This window comes from Rutilus rutilus, assembly GCF_951802725.1.
Source record: "Rutilus rutilus genome assembly, chromosome: 20".
NCBI lineage: Eukaryota > Metazoa > Chordata > Actinopteri > Cypriniformes > Leuciscidae > Rutilus > Rutilus rutilus.
In genome coordinates, this window is record NC_140225.1 from 19,791,699 (window position 1) to 19,808,649 (window position 16,951).

The following is a 16,951-nucleotide window of genomic DNA, read 5'->3' on the forward strand; positions in this document are numbered from 1 at the left end:
TTGAACATCAGAATTATCTGCTAAAAAGGGTAAATCGATGTTCTCTGGTAGACTGGAAGTAGCGTGAGGGTTTTCTACATTGACGGAGTTTCCACAAAGTTGTACCTTTTCCCACTTTGATGGAATCACGTCCTCATGTTCTGATATCAAAGACATGCGAATTTCAACTTGTATGAAGTTCTTCACTGTCTGCTTTTGGAAGGGGAACAAACTCAATTGTGTTTGCAATAATTTAAGCTGTATTATATTTTTGTATATATTTTTTAGTTTTCACCTGATTTTATATAATTTTATTCATTGGTTTGTTAAATACACACAGTATTATGGTGCTATAACTGTATTACAGTATCTCTTCAGTTAAAAACAAAGTCACATATTAAAAAAAAGAAAGAAAAAGAGTTTGGAATGACTTGAGGGTGAGTAACTAATGACAGAGCTTTTATTCTTGAGTGAACTGAACTGTTCCTTTGAGTTTTGGTAGTAGCCTACCAGAATGACAGTGAGAAGTCACCTGCCATTTAAACTCTCACTTCACAGATGGTCTGTGACTGGATGGTTTCATGTGTTGCATTTTCTGAATGGCTCATCTGTATGGGTCAGAGCTGATCAGACTGCACAAGCTGTTTCCCACAGAGCCCATTCAGCATGTCTGACCATTCCAGGACATGAACTCTTTACCTGAATCGAGGGAGACGTGTGCTGCCGAGAACTGGAGGAGTCAGTACCGCCTTTGCATCTGGCCAGCGGAACGCATGACATCACAGAAGAGCTGACCTAGAAGGAGGGAACGAGGCCTGCGGAGGAGTTTTCAAAAACCCAGAGAGATTAAAAGAAGTCTGAAGAAAATGCAGGAATATATCAGTGTTTAAGCCTCGTGTCAAACAGTTTTTTTGAGTTCCTCCACAATGGCCGATAAGAATGAAATGTAGAGGAGGCATGTCGAATTAGCCGGGGGCAATCCTTTACCCATGTTCCCCGAGGCGCACAATGTGTTGTAATATCTGAAGGAGGAGGAGGAGGAGGAGGAAGAGGTAGGCGCAGTGCCGGCATAGCAGTTCTGACACTTTAAAGAGTGCAAGCACATCCGCAGTGCACCCCTGTGCCACCTCCACTCTGCATTAGTGTCAGCTTCATTCCTCTGAGTCCTGGACACTCTCCCAAATAGACCAATCATCAAGATCCCTGTGTGTGTGAGAGAGAGAGAGAGAGGGAAAAGCGTCCTCAGCTATCCTCATGACCATGACAGAACCTGCATATCAGCAATCAGTGAGTCAAAGTTCATACATTACGCCCTTCCTTACAGTGCATTTAGTCATAAATAGCTAAAAAAAAAAGGTACTGCATATGTGTGCTGAAATCATATTAAAGGAGTAGTTCAGTCGAAAAAAGAAATTCTGTCATGAAGTAACACACCTCCATTAATCAGATAAAGCTATCACAAGCCTTTTGAAGCTTAATTTTTAGAGTTTTTAGAGTTTTTGTCATAGTTTTTGTATGTTTTAATGAAAATAATTCTTTAACATTGTAAATATTTTAGTTTCATTTTAGTCATTTTTACTTTGAGAACATGCAAAATTAAACTAAATATTCTTTAAACTAACTGTTTAGTTAAGTTTGGATATATATATATATATATATATATAAAGCTTATTGCTTTTATTCAATAAAGATGCATTACATTGATTACATTACAATGAAGTGAAAGTAAAGGCATTAATGATGTTACAAAAGATTTTTATTTCAAATAAATCAAGGATCGTGATTTATGATCATGATCATGAAGGATCATGTGTCACTGATTAATGGCTGATGTCAAATCAGCTTTGCCATCACAGGATTGAAATGGAAAACATTTATTTTAAACATAATATATTACACAATATTATTGTTTTTACTGTATTTTTGATCAAATAAATGCTGCCTTGGCCTAAAAATCTTTAAAAAATCTTGCCAACCCCAATCTTTTGAATGGTGGTGTATTTTTTTTTTACACGTAAACATCGTCTTTGATATTATTGTTGATGACTGAAAAACCTGTTAACAATTTTTATAATAGAATTTTGTTAATGAGATTTTTTGACACTATTTAGAAGATTTCCTGTGTAGTTGGAAAAAACAACCTTTTTAAACAGCATACAGGTTTATATGGAAGCTTGTTTCCGCCACTGAATAAAACATTTTAAAAGATAATTGCGACTTTTTATCTCACAATTGCGAGTTTACATCTCGCTATTCTGACTTTATATCACGCAATTCTGACTTTATAACACATAATTGCGAGTTTATATCTCGCAATTCTGACATCTTTTCTCGGAATTGTGAGATATAAAGTCCAATTCTAAGGGGGGGAAAAAAGACAGACTTTTTTTTTTTTTTTACAGAATAGTTTATATCTCACAATTCTGACTTTATAACACGCAATTGCGACTTTAAATCATGCAATTCTGACTTTATATCTCCCAATTGCGTGATATAAAGTCAGAATTCTGAGATATAAAGTCAGAATTGCGTGATATAAAGTCGCAATTGCGAGAAAAAAAATCAGAATTCTGACTTTATAAGACGCAATTGCGACTTTATATCTCGCAATTCTGACTTTATATCTCAGAATTCTGACTTTATAACACGCAATTGTGACTTTATATCTCGCAATTCTGACTTTAAAACACGCAATTGCGACTTTATTTCACGCAATTCTGACTTTATATCTCGCAATTCTGAGAAATAAAGTCAGAATTGCGAGATGTAAACTCGCAATTGTGAGATAAAAAGTCGCAATTATCTTTTTCTTTTTTTTTTGTGGCGGAAACAAGCTTCCATAGGTTTAGAACGACATGATGGTGAGTAAAAAATGATATTTTTGTGAACTGTCCTTTTAAGCTTAGTTTTTCCCATCATACAGACTTGCAGACTTTCCCCCCTTCATATAGACCTCCTGAAAGGATGAAGAGAAGTCAGTGAGAAAGTTAATTGTGTTGTTTCCTTAGTCCACGGGAGCTTGCTGTTGTTGCTTGTTTTTAATAGAAAGAACAGAGCAGTAATCCAGAGGGATTCCTCCAGAGGAACACATGATTAAGATGTCAGTGAATCAGGTGATCTCATGGCAGCAGGAAGCAAAGCAGTGCTACAAATTATATCTATTAAAAGAATCCATAACTCTCTTATTTTCTCCTTTCTTTCCCAAACCATACCCCACTCACTTCCCACAATTCTCTATTGACCCTCGGGATGATGCAGGGGGTCTCCTAATTGAATTCCCTGCCTCGGTGTTCCTTGTGACTGCGTCTTGATAATTAAGAATTTAATTATAGCTGAAGGGGAAATATCATCAACAAAAAGCCTGATATTTTAAACATGAGATTATTGCCTCTGCAAGGATTCCCAGGCAAACGATGAGAGAGGTGATCTACAGTATAGGCAAGTTACTGCTTTGCAAAAACTTTAATGAATGAATTAATTAATTAAATAAAAGCAAACCAGTAAACTAAAACTTTTCCACAAATCCCTCGTGCCTGCCATGAAGGACGCTGTTTGAAGTGAAATCGTGGACATCCTATCTGACTGGGATCTTTTGAGGTATTCTGGGTACGTTGAGCAGCTGAGAGCTGCAGAACAGTGAGTTTCGGCCCTTAGCCTTGGGCTCCGTGGTGATTCTCTCTTCGCTCAATCTGCACCGCTGCTTAATTTCTGCGGGGAGCCCTCCAGCAAGAATTTGTTGCAAGCAGATGTTTCAAAGCAGAGCAGGTGATGTTTTGGGTACCTCTGAGACATTAGCCAGAGCATGAGAAGGCATTTGAAAGATGCTTCAAGAGATTAAGGATGTTTTTTCGTTTTTTTGGATTGTGCTTTACTGTATATACAAACTAATAAACAGGCCAAACAAATGCATTATTAAAATAGCACTTAAATATTTATAATCTTTCATTTTGAAACTTAGCATTCCCTCCACCATATTCTGGTCAAAGACTGCCTATTTATAATCATCTGAGTGACCAATCACAGTTTTATCAGACACAGACTCAGCTTTATTGTCTCTCTCAGGGAGACTAAGAATGCAGCAAGGAGCCAAACATCCATATGATGCTTTTTAAAATACCATTATATACAAGAATTCATGAATTATAAAACAAAAGATACAACAAATAGCAGCTTGAATACATAGAAATACCAACATAGATAGATTTACTAACAGCTTGCGCCAACGCAAACCCATATTGGCGTTAAAAAACTGCTGTCAGGATTTACTAAAGACATGCAGTAAAAAAAATTGCGCTGAAAAGGCGTGGACAGTTATTTTTGCGGCTGACCTTATTGCGTATGTATTTGTATAGTGGTTTCCCTTTCAGATGCAAAATTTATGGGAGGAGAGTATTTAAATTATTTACCATTATTTAATGCCCATAAAAGCATGTCTTAAAGTCTCCAGTAGTCAATCATTTTATCCCTTGAAACTCATCTTTGATCACCAAAATGACATATATTTAAATGTTTTTTTCTTGAAAAAAAATCTTCAAGCCTTAAAATAGCTTGAATGTAACTCTACACCCTTGCTTCATTTAGTATATGGGGTTTTATGAATTTGCAAATTAGCCCCGCCTCCACTCACCACCAGCTCAGAGATCCACTTGTTGAAGATCACACGTTGACGTGATTGGTTACAACAAGGTAGATTGTGACGTCAGAAACACCAGTGATTTCAGTGTGTTTTTGAGACTGCCTTTGGTTCACTGCAGTTTTAAGGAGAAAATACTCATCAATGGTGTTGATTTATGAATTTGCACATGGTTTGTCTTAAAGGAACACGCCACCGTTTTTTATTCACCGTCTCCCCTACATTTGGTGGGCAAACGCATTTTTGTCTCAGTGCATGCATTGTCTTAGTCTGGCAACTCGGCCGCTAGCTTAGCTTAGCATAATGAATGGAATCCTTTGTTGCCGGATAGCATGTCGTGAGTAAAAGTGATAAAATTTTTTTAAATAAAAACCGAATTACTTCTTGTGGCCTGCGTATTCACAACGGGTACAAATAGCAATGCAGATTAAGACTAGGCGATTTCATAGGCAGATATTGACTTGGGACTATTGAATATACTCAATATAGTTTAGTTGTGTCCGTATTCCACAGGAGCTTGCTCTTGTTACTTACTGACAACAGAAAAAAAAAAAAAAAAAATCCAGAGCGATTCCTCCTCAGATGCGTGAAATGGTCAGAAAGCACTGTGACCATTCCTTGGACATATAAAGTTGAGTGCTGAAAATCTAGCTGTTTTGTTGTTCAATCTGTTATATAATAAATAATTTTGCTCTTACTTTGGGGGAAATTGTTATAACACCAAATGTCTTATCTCTTTTATGCTCTCTGCAACCTTTCATGGTGACATGAGGTATGGGCCACTGATGCAAAGCAAACATAAGGGGCCTGGTTGCTAGGATACACATGTACAGTCATAAAACAATCTGCCTCTCTTCAAACACTTGATGCTACAATCATTTTTCCCCATTTTGGACTGCACAATTTGTCTTCACAGGTTTCCCTGATTGCAAGAGAATACCGTATGTTACACATCTGGCAGTGCAGCTCAGTAGTGCCTCATCCTTTTTTAAAATACAATTTTATTTAATTATCCAAGTATATCCAAGTGCTTCTAATGAGAGTAATGTAGAGTTTTCTGTTCGCTCCCCACGACTTCTTCCTTGCAGAGGGCCAACCTGCTCTGATTGCCTGATTAATATGTTTTGAAAGCTGTAATTAAGACAGGGGTCGACATGCACATAATTCTATTATTTGATCTACTGAAGCAACAAATTTCAGAGTTGAGTCACTCTGCTATGAAAGAGGCTTTGAATTTTAAATGGCCATGTTTCAGTGGAGTGGGTTCTTCCTTTTACTTTTTCATTTTCACGGCATAATACCTCACTTTGCTATGCATGCGTTCATTCTTTTTCAATCTTCTCTTTAGGATTCCCACAGTCATGGAAATATCAGGAAATGCTTAAATTGCAACATCCAGGCCTGAAGATCGGAGAAAGGAGTCATGGAGAATTTGGTATTACATAAAACAAAAAAATGTCCCCCTATTTATGCTCTGCTATTTAAAATATTTCGCCAGCTGGAAATTTCTAATTATGAAAATATCTTATAATTAAATATAAAATATAAATATATTAAAAATATAAATATATATAAATATATATAAATATAAAATATATTATAAAAAATATCAGTCACACTTTAGATTAGGGTCCAATTCTCACTATCAACTAACTATTAACTATGACTTTTGCCTCAATAAACTCCTAATTACTGCTAATTAATAGTAAGGAAGTTGTTGAGTTTGGGTATTGGGTAGGATTAAGGGATGTATAATAGGGTCATGCAGAATAAGGCATTAATAAGTGCTTTATAAGTACTAATAAACAGCCAATATTAATATGCATGCTAATAAGCAACTAGTTAATAGTGAGAATTAGACCCTAAACTAAAGTTTTACCAAAATACCTGTATCCAGTTATCACAAGTGACAGGAAAATTCGTTAGTCAAATTCATTGGACTCAACTGAGCTAATGAAATGCCTTTATTTGTAGCAACACATACATATAATTGTAGTATTATGTCATATTTGAATAGTTGTTTTTATAATATATATTTGTATACTGTATTTGTATTATCATATTATTGTTATATTTTAATATTTTGCTTTTAAAGCAGGTAACTACTTTTTTTTATGGTTTCCTAGAGGTTATGCAGGATGACATGCAATACAAATTTATAATGTAATCACTAAATCCATTTTACCAGCTATTTCGATGAACTGTCTAAACATATTTTTATTCCAATATAAATGTCTTAATCTATGTGAATAAAATGTCTTTTTACTAGCCATTTGTGAAAATGAATGGTCAGTGTGCTGAAGGGTTCTTTCTGATGCAAAGAGTCATTAGGATCTGCTAATATGCAGCAGGATCAGTGGACTGATTGCCTCATCAAATGCAACATTGCCAACTGTTGTTCCGCATGACAGGCAATTGTTTTGATGGAGGTCTGAATCCCACTTGCAAAAATAAAGATCTATTTTGATGGCAATCGGCACAGGGCTGTAATGGGAGCTGAAGCACGTAAACAGAACCGAGACTTGCTGTCAGGTGCAGCTGGAGGAAAGACATTTACTCCCATCTGAGGCCAGGGGCTGAATTTCAATGTGAAACCCATTGGTTCTGGATGAGTTTAGTTGTTATTGCGTATACGGGCTTTAATATGCTCACAACACCTGTTGTCGTATCTGTTACCCATTTTGTCACTACATTTTACGTTTTTTTATTGATGTCTGGCAAACTTACACATTTGGTGAATATTTCTGATTTAAATATGTCTCGTAACTTCATTTGGATGAAGGATCAGTTAGATTGAGATGAAAATTATAAACAAATCAATACAATTTTGCACCGTATGCCATTGTTTTCTAACAAAAGTGGGTTTATGAATTAAATCGTCATACATTTAGGACCCTATTTTAATAATCTAAGCGTATGGTCTAAAGCGCACATGCAGTTAGCGCGTGTCCGAATCCACTTTTGCTAGTTTAACGACGGGGAAAAATGGCCTGCGTGCCCAGCGCATGGTCTAAAAGGGTTGTCCCTATTCTCTTAATAAGTAATGGGTGTGTTTTGAGCTTTACGCGCAATAAACCAATCAGAGTCTCATCTCCCAATCTCTTTAAATGCCAGTTGCGCTCGCGCCATGGCGGATTCGCTATGTACATGCAGACCAGCAAATGCATTTGCTATTTAAACAACATGGCGCATAAATGATAATTGTGCAGGGCTGAAACTAGCAAAAAACACTTGACGCGCCTGGCTCCGCATAGCGTCGGGTGTATAATAGGGCCCTTAAATGTAACACACACACATACACATACATATGAAAAATTAAGACTTTGCTTTTCGGAACATTATACAAGACAACCTGTAACTCGCTAGCCTGACTACGTCAGACTTCGTACTTCCGCTCAATTTCAGTTCGCTTCTGTACTCAGTCTGAGATAGCTTTTCCTCCGGCCTCAAAACAGCCGGCCAATCAACGAACAGAGGGCGGGCTGAGAGCCGTGACGTAGACGCTGATTGTACCGTGGATGCGCAGCGTAGATTTACTTCACATAATCTGCAAAAGTCGTTCACAGCCATACACTCCGGTATTTCGCTCGATGGTTTTGTTTTCGCATCATACATGTGTTTACAGTGGAAGTTCGATGCGGCTGAGCCTGCGCATAACACACGTCATAACCAAACGTTATGTGATTGGCTTACGGGTAACCAATGATTTTAAACTTCAGACAAGCGCCCCACGCGAGAAAGAAAATGCTTTTTAATTATGCCCTTCCAGACTCTGTCTACGAAGCAAAGCGAAGTAGCAGAGTTTGGTATTACCAGACTAGTAACTCGCATGAGATTGTCGCAATAGCAAACCACAACAATCCAAGCAATTCCCAGTGGACAAAATCAAGTCCTGCCCTACATTTTTTTCTTGCTTTAGAAACCATTTCATTTGGATATACATCACAGCGTAAAAGAAAAAACAATCGCAATTTTCGTTTCATGCCGATGTTAAGGTAATTTTTTACATGACAAAGCTTTTTTTTTTAGTGTAGGACAGTGAAAATGTCTAAAATCTGAACTACTGGCCAGAAAGTCCTTTTTGTTGAAACATGTCCAATTTAATCATTTTAAAGATTTACTGCTAGCCAGCACAGCCTGCTATTTCTGTCAAACCTATACTCTAAGATATACTCTATGTCCAGGACTCACATAATCACTGACTTTGTAAACCCACCTACCCAACCACCATTAACTACAAAGGTACTGAGATTGAAACATGTTTCATCCAGGTCAATTATGAGCACGAGAGCACCCCGCAGTTACATAACAGCTGAAACAAAGCAGCATGTCACGTTTTCCAACCTCGTTTGAGAGAGTTCCTCACACTAATGAGTTCTACAGATGTGTCAAAGCCAGCGGTGGGGGGCATCATCTCTGTGGTAAATAATGGCCAATTACCCAGCTCAATTAAGCTCGCTCGTTTCTTTTGTGTGTGTTCAGAGGCCACATCTGTACAACTGCATTTTGGTTTAGTGGTTCAGCACTGGAGCTCTGCTGCTCAAAAACCTGGGGAGATAAACATGGGTCATATGTGTGTGTGAACTGAAAGAAGACATAACAGTATGCGACTGACAGATAAAAAGGGAGGGGAAAAAACAGACAAACTTTATGCCGGCTTGTATTCTCATCCCAGGTGTGCAAGGAAATAGAGCAGCCTGCTGAAAATAGGTCACTGTCTTTTTTTCTTCTCATGCTGATACTGGTCTATTGTAAATGTTTTGTTTTTTTGTGGACATAGAAAAGACATAGTGCCTCTGAAATCATGATCAAAGATTTTGAGCCATATTTTAAGATTAATTACCATACGATAAGAAATTGAAATCAATAAAGAATCTTCAGGTTTGTTTAATTTTATGTTCCGTTTGTTGTCAGCTTTACCGAACGTTTAGCAAAACATTGCAATTTCAGTAATATTTCTGCATTTATAGATGTTGTGCAGTTCAAACACCAAGTATTAATGGTGCATCTCTTGCAGAGTGCTGAGAGTGTGATGCTTTAGATAAAGGTGCCATACTTAATCCCAGAGGATTTGATCCTTGGTTAAACTGAGCTGCACCAGATCTCTGCAGAAGACCGCCTGTATTTCTCTTTTCATCCAGGAGGAGAACAAGAAAATAGACATACAAGTACTTAGACATGTTTTTCCTTTTCGAAATGGTTAATGTAATGGTTGTGTATTTGTGTTTCATGCCTTATTAATTTCAACAGTACGGTCTAATTGAGCTTAAATGTCATGCTGCCTGAAATATATTAATTATAATTAGTGGTCAGTCGATATGCATTTTTTAATTGGCTATATATAACTAATAAACACATGCAAAAACAAGAGCGATAACTAAGCGAAATATAAATGTCAGATAAATAGCTAAACCAAGTTTAGTGTTTTGTTATTCCTTCATATTTAAAATAGTAAAACAAATATTTAAAATATATTTCCTCAAATGTTGATGGAATTGTAGATGGATTATAGGATCATAAGGAACAAATATCCCCTTCGGATATCACTTTTGGCAACTACTATTTATTTAGTTTATCAGTTTATGTTTATATCCTTTAACATTTCCCATTAAATACATCAAACAAATACACACATCATTACATATTTGTAATATCTGTATATATATTTTTTTTAAATCTTGTTTTTTCTTGTATTTATTTAAATTTTATTTATATGAAAAACTGAATGTCAGCTGATCATTGTGATAATTGTAATATTTAGAATATAAAGTTGACATTTTGTGCTGTCATAAAGTATAAACTTAGTTATGTTAGTTTACTGTCCATATAAGAACATTATGAGCCCATGTGATTTGCTTTTTGTGCTACTACATGAATGAGTAGCACAAAGGGACATGAAGGGACCAACCCTCTTGTGAGTTTCTCTGACTGATTGCCTGCAGTCCTGCTGCTTAAAATGGAGACACATCATGTGACTATCAGCACACAGGTTGAGTGTGTTTTATATGAGCATGCAGCCTATTAGGCATATGTCATAACACATCCAAACATGCACAGCTGTTAAGGAAATGTTGTATCATGAAAGCAGGATATTTTATGACTGTAATGCATATTAATGTATACACTACACTGACCTTTTAATGACCACCACCTAATTTCACAGCTGTTCCAAATGCAATAAACAAAATGAAGTTGGATTATTCCACGAGAATTAGAATAATACTTAGACCCTGCAAATAAATTAGATTTGAAAATGAACTGTCAGCTATAGGTTAAAGGTAAAGGTGCAGTATGTAGTATTATTTTTTTATTAACAAAATTGAAATAATGAGTCATCATTATTTCTTACCTTGATTCACTATGGTAAGCCTATTATAAGTTTTTATATTTTAGACCTATGGGATATTTTTTGTAAACTGTCAAAAAATATACATTGTCACTGAAAAACGCAGAACAGAGGAGAGACTGCTGGCAAATAGAGAACGCGACAGAGCTCGTAATAAAATGAGAATCAACATTGGCTTGGCTTTTCGGAGATGGGGAGAACTGAGGGAATTGAGTTACATAGTGTACCTTTAATTTCGCTGAATACAATTGTTTTAATGAAGAAACGACTTTGCCCAAATGCAATCTTCTTCATTCGCAAATCAATCTTTTTATTCAAAGTGATCAAATAGATTATTAGTGAATAACAACTTAAAGGAGTCATAACCTAGTCTTAATTTGGATACCTACTGCTGTATTATAGTCTTTCATGCCCTTCTAAAAAATAAAAGTGGAAAAAAAAATAAAAACAGAGCTCCTAAAACCTTTATTTCTGAAGGCATTATTGTCTCGCGAGATCTGATGCGATGTTTTGGCTGTCGTGGACGGTCATTTTAATAATGCAAATGAGGGGCGCGTTGATTGGTTGCAGGAAGGAGGGGGGTTGACACCGCAGGTAACTTCAGCATCATTACAAACTGACATCATGGCGCAAGTTGTCAATGAACCCGACCTGGCCGCGACCTACGGAATTCAACCGTATATGTTTGAGCCAGACTCTGAACTTGAGCTGGAAAGGGAAGATGTGGAGTCGATGGAAGGACGTCTACATCAAGATGTCTCTGAATCATTTTGACTAACGAGCTAAAACATTTGTTGCTAATTTCTCCCAAATAGGTTTACCTTTTATTTAATGTAGATTACATTAACGGAGATGTAGTCGAATTTTTTTATCAGCTTACAGTGGTTATTGAGATCAACGTTTGCTAATCATGTGGTGTTTTTGCCTTGTTTCACGTTCTGTTTTTTTAGACATTTAATATTTTTCTTCTACAGACATGTAACGTGATGTTTTTCTATAAGTTTCTTATTACTTGACTGTTTGTTTTATTTGTCTATCCTTATCTATTCTATAAAAAAATCAATACAATGATATGGCTAGCATTCGTAGAGTCCATTCCCCGTGTTTACCTCGAAGCTAACGTTACATACAATAGCCGCATTAGTAGTTAGCTGCTGTTTGTTACACACAGTAGAGCAATAAAAACAGTCTTACCGTTTCAATTTCAGGCAAGTCCCGGATGGTTGAAATGGCACCTTTTTTCAAACGGAGCTTCGTGGCCAACTTCGCCTGATATTGGCCCAAATTTGTGAATGATTCCGGCGTAAAATGTTTAGCACAGACACCGAACAATAAGCCAGTTGAAAGTGTTGCTGGGACAGCGTCATTAAAAATGAATTTTAACCACTGGTCCCTGATAGTTTGGTCCGTTTTTGGTATAGAAAACACATTTGCATGTTGTTTCTGGCAGTCAACCACAGAGCAACTCACGTGTGCACTCGGTTTCTCCATCTTTCGCGACTGAACTGAATATGAGGGGGAGAGGGGAAGGGCGGGCTTCCTGCTGCGGTGTCCATATATGGTATATCCTGCTACGTCAAGACGGGGCTGAAATCAAAATCTCGTTTTTTAGTGCGCGTGCACGTGGGCTATTTTACAAACCCTGAGGTAAACAAACGCTTCACTTTTAAATATCGGCTTCCCGGCCAGTGTATAATCATTATGCAATCATAACATACATTGATTCTCGTGGAAAAGTGAAATTTGCAGGTTATGACTCCTTTAAATGTCAGGAGTTTTTTAAGGCTTAAAAACTATGCATAGTAATTGCATGCAAAAGTGACCAACACATTGTTGATTCATAATTTCTACTTTTGTGTTCTTCTGAACAAAGGAAATCATGTCGTTTTGGAAAATGATGCCATAGTTTTCATTTTTGGATGAGATGTTCCTTTAACAGTGGCTGGAATACAAAAATCAAAGAATGTTCTTTAAATCTCTTTCCCAACATCTCCTTGAACTCGTTGATGCCGAGTGTTTAATCCCTAAATTGACTTCTGAGTTCCATCTCAGCTCTAGGTTGTTATGTGAAGGTAGCTCATTATTCTATTGTAAAATGAGAAATGAATTATAAATGCTTGACAGCATCAGCATGAGCTCTGATGCAGATAGACCTATGTATTATCTGGAACACAGTCCGTTTTTACTGAAGCAGGAATATGTATGATTTTAGAAGTAATTTATGACTTTACCATTGCACCTTTTGATGTCGTCTACTTAAAAATAAGCTAAAAGCATTTTTTAAAAACTTGGCTGTATCCAACTCTCATTAAGTTCCAGTGCAGCAATGCTGATATGCTAGACGACCGACCTGTAAAGACACACACAATGTGTCAGAGGGGTCTGACTGGGAGTCTAGGCAGACAAAAAAAGCGAAGCCTGTACTCTAGACTCCCCAGGGTTTAAATTAACAATGCTCCCATCTGTTCGGCTACTTTGAGCATGTCTCTAATGACAGGCCTTACTTAGCCCAAGACTAACCCACATCCAACAACACTGCACTGGCAAACTAGATCTATCTTTACACGTAACCTTGAGAAACTAGGACTACACAGAAGAGTTTTTCTGGCCCACTTGGTTTTGTCTCATCTATGATAAGATGCTACGTCCCATGAGAGCATCATACTGTAGTATAGAAAGACTGTTTTTGTTCTCTGAAATGGAAAGGAAAGATCAACAGCTTACTTTACTGGGTCAAATGAATGCAGCTGTGCATTTAAAGAGGATAACAGAAACCGCTTGTGTCCTTGTGAATATGCCATTTTTTAAAAGCTGGAACAGATCAAAGACTTCCATCTAATGCCGCCCTCCCCCTTACACCAACCTGAGCATATATTTTTACTCGTGTCTTAAAAACGCTTAACACCATCTTTAATAATTTGGCATTAGACATGCAGATATGCAGATTGCATCTCTAGCACACCACATCAGCAGAAACACAGAGTCGCTGCATGTTTAATGAGATTTGCAGTGGAAAGCGATCCTGTGGTGCAAAGTCTCATCTCAGGAATGGGTGTGTGTGTGTGTGTGTGTGTGTGGATTCAGAAGGCCCTTTTTGTTTTGTTTTTTCTCTGCCCTGTGGCCTTTTCTGCTGTCTGTTCTGTCTGTTCCAGAGTGGCAGTCGTGTCTGGACTGCAGGGGGAGAGACGCACTTGACTCCTCAGCGTGAGTTTAGATCTTGCTTACGATGAGCTCTCTGTCGGCTTTGATCCTGAGATTGAACGCTCATCTGTGTGCCACACTGAAACGTCTCAGAGCAAGTCTTCGCTCTCTCTTTATCTTTCTTTTGTTGTCTCTTAGGATCCGTCCTCTGTGACAATGTAAGGTTAATGCTCGCTGTTAAGCCACAGTCTGTTTTTAACCTTAAAGGGATAGTTTACCCGCAAATACAAAAACTATTTATTGAGCAAGTGATCCGTATGATGCTATATTCCAGGTATTCTGATGTTATACAATAGCTTATAGAAATTTAATTGATTATTCACTGAATATATTTATATGTTGGGTCATTTTATATTTGTAATTTAATTGTCAAATAAATATTGAGTAGTTTGCATGTATATGCTGCATCAAAAATATGCACTTTTGCATTAAAAAAGAAAAATGATGTATGCCGTTGCCTTCCATTATGTGCAGTAACTAAATATCTGTTAACATCTCAGAAAAAAAAAAAAGTGTTGTAGTGTTTCACGACTCTTTAAAGATCTAAAGATCTCTCTAAAACTATTTTTTGCCCCTTGCAGCCATGATGATCAATCTCATTTTACAGTTCAGAGACCAGATGTGCAACCCTGCATGTACCTGAGTCCAAAAGCATCAAACCGGCGATTCATTTATTAGAGAATTTGGCAGAAACCTATCGCCTCGAGAGAAGAGAGTCTGTGCTATTACATCGCTTGTTACAGTAACGTAATTACACTTTGAGCAGCCGGAGTGCAGCAGGAGGCCTGAGATATGAAGCCCTGAAATGAATGTTCATTTGAGTCAAATCATACAGAAAGTAAGGTTTAGGTGGCCATCAATGCAATGTAGCAGTTAAAGACACTTGGACCCTGTCCTGTAAACTCAAAAGGTTGATACATAGTGTGGTTCTAGCACAAATACATTTTCGTATTGATATTGATATATAAAGTGTGGTTCTAACACAAATTCATTTTCGTATGTTTGCATAGTCAAAGTTCATTTATATCGTTTATTAGCACTATTGATACAGCAGCAGCTGAGCAATGTACAACCAACGCATTCTCATCCTAGGGTGTCATATACTGACGCTTTTGACATTTCGTCTACATCAAACGCACATGGCACCCTTTAGCGTCAATATGACACGCACAGAGCTTTGTTCGGTTATGGGTAGGTTTAGGTCTGGGGTAGGGTTAGGGTTAGACCGCTAGGAGGCGCCTTCTGGCCCATATCTATCTGCGTCTCATATTGACGCTAAAGGGTGCCATGTGCGTTCGATGTAGACGAAATGTCAAAAGCGTCAGTATATGACGCCTTGGGATGAGAACGGGCTGGTACAACACATCATAAAAAAACATCAAAATGCCATAAAAGCAAGATGAGAAAGACATAAAAATGAAATAATCAACAATGAAATGCATAATGTAAAGGCATCATTAAAAAGCATAAAATGATAAGAATGTATAGAAGCCCACCAACAGACATTACATCCAGAATCCGCATGGCTGGTGTACAAGAATGAGAAGCCGACTGACCCAATAGTCATACTTAAAGCATTTGCAATATTCTGCAATCATTTAGCGAACATTGAAAACCAGTGAGAAGTAGTGAGCTTTTAAGACTCACTGGACAATAATGTCCATATATTAACATATTGACAGCATCTAAAACATAAGCATGTTATGTATTATTAACTTTGGAGATGTACAAATTCTTTGAGATTTATACAATATTGAATTAATAGTGGATTGATATTATTGTTTATTTCTTTTGTTCTATAAAATTGTACCAAAAAAACAAAACTATTTTTGTTCAAAATTTACTAAATTTATATGTGCGAGTACATCATAAATCCATTTAACAAACTGTGTTTTTGTCTTATCTTGAATCACTACACCTATAATAAGTGTTTATATTGGGACTATTTTAGACTGGTACGGGTTGTACCACTGCGGAGTAGCCCAGTACCTGCGTGACTTGTTATAGACATAAACAGTGAGAAGTAGCTCTGGCTACTATGCTGTTCTGTTTATTAAGCGCTAGAGCTCCAAAAGTTATGGACTGCAGCTTTAATATAAAATATTAAGGCTTGGTTTCACCTAAGCCCTCAGACAGGGTTTAGATTAAGCCAGGATTAGGCCTTAGTTCAATTAGAATATTTAAGTAGCTTTTATAAACGGGCCTTGGAAAAAAACATTACTGGTGTGCATCTTGAGACAAAACAATTAGCTCTGACATATTTTAAAGGTATAGCGGAGGATTTTCCCGAATTTTAGAAAAGAACCGCCCTCTCCACTTTTTGAAAAAATGCACATGCGCAACACTCTACCTGCTCCCGAGAGGGAATGCCTGTTAAACGTGTTAAACGAGAGAGCATGCACGAGCCTAGTTCTCCTCCTGCACGCTCTGTTTACAAGTTGCTGTTGGCATGGCTCATACAAGCCTATACTTTCCTTTACCTGTCGAGTAGAAACTTCGCGACTGAGGCATCAGTGGGAAGCCCAACCTGTGCTTTTAGCGCACGCCAGCGTGTGAAATATTCTCCCAAAAACACTCTGGTCTTGTTTCTTTCTTCAGAGGCATTTCTCTTCTTGTCATACAATTCGTAGACACTTTTTCTCTTGCAACCCTCAGACATTTTGAAAAAACCCGGTGAGAACGGGCGAGCTTCAATGAATGGCTGAAACCGTAGCTCACCACACACATACACCCGAAAGTGCGCATGCGCAGAAAGCGAAAACTACCTAGGGACGAGCACGTACGACAGCCTT